The sequence below is a fragment of the Pteropus alecto genome, unplaced genomic scaffold (assembly GCF_000325575.1).
Source record: "Pteropus alecto unplaced genomic scaffold, ASM32557v1 scaffold152, whole genome shotgun sequence".
NCBI classification, from domain to species: Eukaryota; Metazoa; Chordata; class Mammalia; order Chiroptera; family Pteropodidae; genus Pteropus; species Pteropus alecto.
In genome coordinates this window covers 9,763,717-9,772,705 of record NW_006432227.1, presented here as the reverse complement: position 1 = coordinate 9,772,705, position 8,989 = coordinate 9,763,717, and positions in this window count along the sequence as shown.

Sequence of the window (8,989 nt, the reverse complement as noted above, 5' to 3'; positions counted from 1 at the left end):
TTTCTCCCTGGAAGATATATCATTAATTTTTTTAAAAGAATTATTAATTTATAGCTAAAAGAATTATTAATTTATACAATACTGTACCAGTTTTGGGTGTACGCCACAGTCACCTAACGCTTGTATACCTAAAGAGGTGATCACCGCGACAAGTCCAGCAACTGACTGACACCATACAACGCTATCACAATATTATTGGCTATATACCCTATGCCGTATACTACATACCCATAACTTAATTGTTTTAGACCTGCAAGTTTGCACCTCTTATTCCCCAGAAAATCATTAATTTAATTTTTATGTTGGCAGGAGTCCAACATTCACTGGTGCAGTTCCTCTAAGGCAAAGTGAAGTGTGATGTTTGCTGCGTCCTTACGACCTGTGGCTTCCCTCCTTTGTGTCTTCCTGCCTCCAAAATGGATCTGTTCTGTTTCATGTTCCCGCGATCAGGCAACTGGAGCAAGGTCTCTCATCCCTGAAATGAGGTGACAAAATAAATCCATGGCAGTGGTGGAGCAAAGGAAGCCCATCTGTCTCTTTCTATTTCTTCATTGGTTTTCAATTCAGAGAAAGAAGGGGTGTATTTAATCTCAGAATGTTCCATCCGAAGTTAAAATAACTGTCAGGAATTACTCATTACCTAATTTAGGTAGCAAATGTTTATTAAGGAAGGAGTTCCTCTATTTATTACTCCCTTTGTATATTCTAAAAACTGTATGGAAGTTATTTAATTTGATTAAATTCCACTGAATGTTGGTTAGTAAAGGGTTTCACAGAAACAGAGTTCTAAGTTAAGCACTAGGCTTACTTAAGCATTCTTTCTTATAAATGTGTGGTTTATAGAGACTCCAAAAAGTCAAGAAAATCAAAGATTATTTTTTTTTCTCAAGCACAACACATCATTTTCAGATCTATGTTTATCTAATCTGTCTGATATATTGGTGGTAGTAATCCGATCTATGTTTTTCTAATCTGTCTGATATATTGGTGGTAGTAATCCATGGGTTTGGGGGTGAAAAACTAAAGACAGGATGCTTCAACTTTATCCAGTACTATGACCTTTATTCTCACTGAAGTGTAGCCGTGGATCAAAACAAACTGCAGTCCTACATATTCAGTATGGGGTATTTGGCAGATTGAAAGAAGTGTGATTCAACAAAAGTGGAAGTGAGTTAGGTGTCTATTTGTTGATCGAACGGTTATCTACCTAGCTACCTACCTACCTACCTACCTACCTACTTCTCCCCCTCCCTCCCTACATAACATCTATGTAACATATCTGTATCATCTATCTATCTATCTATCTAATATCTATCTGATATCTATCTATCTAATATGTTGATTTGTCGTGTTGGAAGTAGACCAACACTAACTTGTTTCATATTCCATGCACATAGTCTAGTGGTTTAAACACAATGGACGTGGTCATTTGAAACAAGTTCAAAGTTCAAAATTTACTGGAAGGTACACCAAACACAACCACCGCCTTGTACCTAAAGTCATCTTGTAATTTCAAAAGTTATGTCACTTGACACTTTTTCTATTGCTCATATCTTCTTTTAAGCTATTTCCTTCGACTATGAACCCCTCGACCTCCCTCCCCGCCCCCCGGGGAGACACGCAAACTTATTCAGATGCAATTTCATTGCAATACATTCTGGATGTGGCAATTATCTTAACTAAATGAAGTACCCTATAGTGGAAACTGGTGTGTCCTGCTCACAGTTCCTCTTCAAGACCAATACAGTCATCCTCAGGTGCTGCTGGGAATACATGTTTTTGATGGCTCGCATCTCTGTTCCTCACTGAGAATTAACTTCAGCCTTAGGAAAGGTAGGTTACATCCTACCAGGGCAACCTATATCTAGCAATTTCTCCCTGTGCCTAATCTTGAGTTCTTCACTTCCTTAAATAGTGTTTCCCAAGAACATTCCCGACTGAGTCCCACATGAAATTTTTACCTTAGTGTCTGTTTCTGGGGAACTTGACTTAAGATAGTTTCTACCGAGATGGGGCATAGAGAGGAAAATTTTAGAGTGATGTCACTTATTCTCTGGCTGGCATGGAGGACTCCATCACTGACGATAAGTGGCAATATGGGATAGCACCTGGCACATCCTAGCAGTAAAGTTCTTGAACTATACTGTGGCGGTGAATTTACATGGGAAGTATATAGAAGGATACTCATTTTTTGGTGTAAAATCTCTGACTTTTGGGAAATATGAGAGAAATTATACTTATGGACAGTAGAACTGGGTGACTCTTGCTGAGTACCATTGATTCATTGAAGAGAGAAAATGACAGGCCTGGGTGATAAATCACCATTTCAAGAGAAACTAAAAGAGGGGATTCTTTTTAGTAGTAATTAAGGAAACTTTAATTTCTTGCAGCTGGAGGGCAAATGAAAATGAAGGACTTGGCTCAGGATTTACATAAAATCGCAGAGCTTCAGAGAAGGTTGAGCTCTTAGCCTAGACATTTCTCTTACACCAAATTCACGGGCCTAACCTGTGAATGTTAGGGAGGGAGTGGAACTGTGAAGATTGAGAAGGTGATATTTCAGTAGATGCAGATGAGATGCTGATTTAGATTCCACTGAACCCACTAGGTCTGCAGAAGTCACACACACACACACACACACACGCGCGCGCGCACACACACACACACATACACATGCGCACACACACATATACACACTGGCTGGAGTTGATAGTGCTTCTCCTCTTGCATGGATGGGACTAAGGTGAGGCAAGTGAAGTACATAGGGGACAAAATTTAAGGAGGCATTAGCTCTTAAATTTATGCCAGAGCAGTGTTCCCTAGGACCCTGAGCTCCTTCAGGCATCTCACTCACCTCAACCTACCTTGGCCCTGCCCTCTTGCTTGAAGAGCATGAAAAGAACTTAAGTTATGCAGGTGCCTTTCAAGAGAATGTTCATACTTCAGTATTTATCTCCCTTGTTGTCGACCTAACCGGGAACAAAGGTAAAATCTCAGCATAGTATGAATGAAGAGATCTCATCATTCTAAGAGAAGAGAAGGATTATACATGGAAGGAGCTACAGAATATGTCCAAAACGTGCTGGTAAGAGCTGGGGCAGCATACTCAGGAAAGAATCCTAAGGTACTGGAAAATGGATGCAGAATATTAAATTAGATAAAAGAGAATTTATGGAAATTGGAGTACTCCTGCAATATAAGATTTAACACCTTGGCAAGGAGCGCTGATGACGGTTCTAATATGCTGCTGGGATGGCTGTTTGAAAAACAATGGCTCACGCTAAGTAGAAATGCCAAACAATGAAGGAATGGGTCCCAAATGGGATTGCTAGAGCATATATCCTCTGTAAGGCCAGAAGACTCATCAGCTGACTTTGTTCCATGAGCAGATTCAGAGTACACTCCATTTACAGCCAATTGATACAATCAGATTAAAAGTCATGATCTCATACATAGTCCCAAACAAGTTCTCATACTTGGAACTTGCCCACTTATTGAAGAATAGGCTGAATGTCTATGAGGAAGGACCTGTACCATCACAGCCAAAGTACTGACGTAATTCTAAGACCTTGCAGAATATTGGTTCTGAATTGACAAGGACTGTGGACTATGCCACTCTCTTGCTTTCTGTCACAATATAGTTCGAAGGAATCTGAACGTTCCGCAGAACGACATTATCACTCCACTCTGTTGCTGCCATTGTGTGAACTGGACCAGATGAGAAACAAGACATGATCAGTGTTTGCAAAGCCTAGATAAAACAAACAAATGAACAAGCAAAATAACCAACAAAAACAAAAACAAAAATCTAAGAATGTTGGAAGTAAACCCTACCAAGATTCAGGACCTGCCATATAAGTTATGTACTTGGGGGTCCAGTAGGCTGAGGTATGCTGGGACATCCTCTCTGAATAAAGCACACAGTATTGCATTGTACCCCTCCTGCCACCAAGATAGAAGCCTGTTGCTTGGTAAGCATGTCTCAGTTCAGAAGGCAGCATGTTCTGCACTTCTTCAACCCATTTACTTAACGACATGGTCTGCCAGTTTCGAATTGGACCCAGATAGAGAAGGAATGGGTCCCAAATCCAGGCTGTGAAATGATGAGCACTGCTGCTTGAGCAATAAAACCGGCCGACTCTCTTGTATTAGAGATATCCATGGTGAAAAAAGATGCTTGTGTGAATTGTACAGCCAGCCTCGCCTGGGAGAATCACAACATAGAAACTATAGAATTCTCAGACAAAGTCATATCATCCGTCGCATATAAATATACCCTATTTGAAAACCACTCTTGGTGTGCCAGTGGCTGATAGTAGGAATGGCTTATTTGACTGTGAGATAGCAAATGACTATGAGGTCAAAGATAGATTCTGTCAGACCCACTAAGTTCTGAAGATGGGTGGTCATAACAACAAAGCATCTCAAATGAAAGTGGCTCATTTGGTGTTGGACATGAACAGGACCAGAAGACAAACATAAACTACCAAACAGGGCCCAGACCTCCATCTGGTCATCCATCAATGTACTAAGTATAATTACATGGATTCTAGCTTGTGAAGACAGCTCAATGGGAGCTCATTAGTGAATGAGGATGAAAGAACATGAGTTCAGTTTAGGACATTTTAAATTTCAGATGCCTGAAATTCATCCAGACAGGAATACTGATTAGAATGAGAGCTATGAAAGAAACAATGAGCAGAAAAGTAGTTGCCGTGGGCTGGGAGAGGGGAGGTGGAGAAAGAGGGAGAGGATGATAAAACGGTACGAACTTCCAGTTATAAGATGAATAAGATCATCTAATGCATAACGTGGCGACCACAGTTAATAGCACTGTATTGTATAATTGAAATTTTCTAAGAGTAGAACTTAAATGTCCTCACTAAAAAAAAGTAACTAAGTGAGGTGCATCTATTAAGCCAATGAGGAGAATCACAGAATATCAGATCACCACACTGTACACTTTAAGTATCTCACCATTTTGTCAATTTTACCTCAATAAAACTGGAAAGATGAATGAGACCTATGAATAGAGGCCTGGATTAAATATATAAGTTTGGAAATCCTTAGTGTAAAGAAAGCAGTTGAAACCATAGGAGCAAATGAAATAGAATTGAACAGGACCTTCACTTTAGCCTTGAGGAACTCCAGAATTTAATGTCTTGGTGGGAGAGTGTTGGCTTGCAGAAGAGACTCAGACGTGGTAACCAGGGATGTAGGTGGGAAACTCGAAGATTGGCATCGTGAGGCTAAAGGAAGGGGGTTTCATAAAGAAAGACGTCATTTAGTTTCATAGGTTGGTAAGAGACCAAGTAAGGTGAGGATGAAAAACGTCCACTGCATGTAGTGAATTTCAAAGTGACAACATTGATTATTGCAGTGAAAAAATTGAACAGATAGCAGATTGAACTGAATTGGTGTGTGTGTGTGTGTGTGTGTGTGTGTGTGTGTGTGTGTGTGAGTGTGTGATACATGAAATGAAAACAATAGTCAACTCTCAAGATATTTGACTGTAAAGGAGGGGAAAGAAAACCTGTGCTTGAAAGGATGGTCAAAGTGAAAAAACATTGCTTGTTTTGTTTCTTTGCTTGTTTTTTTTTTTTTTTTTTTTTTTTTTTTTTTTGGTGAACTTGTTTAAAGAGGACAAAATTCCAATTCATGGGGACTTCCAACTTCAGTTCAGGAAATAGAAAGCTGGAGAGAGCACTCCTCCCGCAACAACAAAACAACAAAAACAATATTCAGCTCAAAATGGGCAATTGGCAGATTCATAACTTAAAGTCATCAGAGAGCTGGGGATGGAGAGTCATAATCTAAGGAAAGACAGCCACCTTCAAAAAGAAACTGGAAGTGAGCATTTGCTAGCCTGGGTCAGATGCAGCCAGACACGGATAAGAATTCAATTAAAAATTTTAATTAATTACAAAGAGTCAAGTGTGAACTAGTAAGAGGATATGGAACCACGTGTGGTCCAGAGAAACTAAAGGAATTAATTCTTACATACAGCCTGTACTGCTTGGAGACACATAAGTAAGGGCAGCACTGGGAGTTAAACCAGAGACTCTAATATCAAAGTGTTTCATTAAACCACATCGAAGCTCTCAATTCCAACAAGGGGATCCTCTGAGTTTGAAGTATCATTTACAAAACTATATCTGTCACCATGCAAAGAGACTAAAAGAACATATTAAAAATAAAATCAAATGTTTGCAAAGTTTTATAAAATGATTTTTTCAAACAGCTGTTTTGGTTATATAATTTAAAATAATAATTATTACTTTTTTTCTGACTTTACTAACTTACCATATTTTTCAAGTGATGACTTTTAGGGGGTGGGGTAGAGGCATAGTATAACAGAACATTTCTAACGAGATATTGACTGATGATGTTTAAAATCTCAGAGCTTGGGGCAGACTGTCAGGATTCATTTCTGAGAAGAGATTAGAATGTATCATTATAGTTTCTGGTGACAACTGGGAGCGAGGCGTTCGCTGAGATGGCAGAGGAGTCTCCAGAAAGCTTGCAGGGCCTGAGATAAACTAGCTCATGGGTCAGGTGTTTTCATCTGCAATATGGAAAGTTGGACTCCAAGTCAAGAACCAATAATATTGTGGTATGTGTCTACAAAAATTATGTCAAGCACGCTAAATTTTAAAATGAGCTGATGTTTTAAAAATTACTCAGGATAAAAACAGGTATTAAAGGCTGCTGGAAAAAAAATACTTTTTAAGGAATTTAAAAATGGACATTCCAAACCAATACTATGAGGTGATGAATAAGAGAGAGAAATCCTCTTTAGCTTCTATTGTCTTTCATCTTCTTAGGAACAGGAGTTTCAGATTTAAAAGGGGAGGGTAAATATTGGTTACTCTGATTTAAAGCCTGCAAACCTTGAAGGGGCTATGTGAGAAACTGGTTTGTTCTATCGGCTGAGATTAACTATATCCTTTTAGTTACTGGTAGGACCTGAAAATACGAATGCCAACCATTATCAGTGCTCTCGAAGATTTTGCAAATTTGAAGGACACTAGCAAGTGGACAAATATGTAAGAGCTTTCTTTAGAAGATTGCTTCTCTATTAGAAATAAGCTAGAGAGGGCAAACACCATTTCTCTAAGCACTTTCTCAGGAAAATAAGCATACTTCTTCTTGTTCATAATTATGACTTGCAAAATGTGTTAGCATCCAAGGTTACCAATGTCAGTTGTACTAAAAAGAGAGGAAGATTCAAGCCTGTTGCAGCAACTTTTAAGGCCCCAGGTCAGTGAGAAATAAACCTCTACCTCCGATGATGTGCTGAAAAGGTCAGCCCTTGTCACAGACCAGGGTGCTTATATTCCTTATTCAGATGATGATTTAACACAACTTGACTCTCTGACTTTCCTTAAAAAGGCAAATGAGGCAAGACCTAAGAGAAGACATAACTCGTTCTGCATCAGCCACAGTGTGACTGACCATTCCGATTACCCGTGTCAAAAACTCAGGAAAACGGCTTGCCTTTCCACTTCATCCCAATAAAGCACTTTGCTTAAATGAGTACAAACCTGACATGCCCCTGTGAGTAAATTAGGGAGAAATGAGGTCTGTCGTGGCCGCTAGGATAAGGCTCACAGCTAGTGGCAAGAAGAAAGTTCTGGATGTCTCTGGCTTGTCTACAAGTCTACAGTCCTTCTCGTCGGGGCTTCTATTGCCTACTCTGCTTTTGTGCCACCTGTAATTCAAGTCTGGGATTACCTCTCTGATTCCTGCATCAGAGCCTTCTTGAACAACAAGTGGCTCTGATTTTCAAAATGAACAGGAAGGTATATTTCATAACGTTAGGTAAGTTAATATTTTGTGCTCAGGAATAAATTTACTGCAGGCTTCATTAATTCCAGCCAACACTGGGTGAGCACCTGTTTTGTGCCAGACATTCTTCTAATTATGGTGTTTCAACATTGAATCAGACACAAAAAACCTCAGAGAGCTTGAATCTGAAGTATTAGCGAAGAGATATTTCGTGGGAGTAAAATGAGAAGACGTCAATCACCGAGAACCCAGATTTTCTTTTATGAAACCAATAGACGAAGGCTAAGTCAGAGATGAAAGCAAGTGATTTGACAAGGCTTCTTATCCATGTCCTATATATAAAGCAGAGAAATAAAGGCTAAAATGCTGTGCAGTGAGGATAATATTCAAGAATCGTAATTAAAGAAACATAATTTCTGAATAGCGACAACAATAGAGAGATTCGTAGTGGCATTTCAAAGACCTTATTTTTGTCAATATTTTACAACACTTTTGTATGTATAACATTGTATTTTATTTGAGAAAAGGGAATAAAAGTACAGAGCAATGAAATATAAAGACAGATTAATATGAATGTGCAGAAAGAATAAAATAGATCAAAATTATGCTCTGCACATGTGAGAACCTTCCTTCGATCTCTCCATCTCCCTTTCTTGAGAGTCCCCTCCCAGGTGTCCTATATATTGGCGCCTCCACTTTCTCACTGTTTACTGAATGATAATCAAGCCTGGAGGAATTGAGGAAACATCTTTGGGTTCTGGAAGATGAAGGTTGAAATTCTGGCCTCTACTACATATCTGAGACATAGTAGATGCAAGAAATGATAGTTATTGTTCTAATTTTACAGTTATTATTATTATTATTTTATGTTTATTGAGGTAACATTGATTAAACGTTATTATTATTAATTTTAATATTTTCATTTTCCCTTTGACATGGATTTAGGGATAGGAATCATTTACTTTTTCTTATTCTCAATGCCTATCAGTGTCTGAGAAATTATGGGCTTTTGAAAAAGTTTTCTGAGTGAATAAATGAATGAGAAGACATCCTAGTTATAGATGATATGAAGTTTACATGAGAGTAGATTCTTCGAATAAAAGAACACGGTCATAAAATGTTACCCGTTAGGAGAGATCTAACAGAATAAACTGTTATAAGAATAAATTTATGAATATCTATGAATGTTCAGCAACAAATG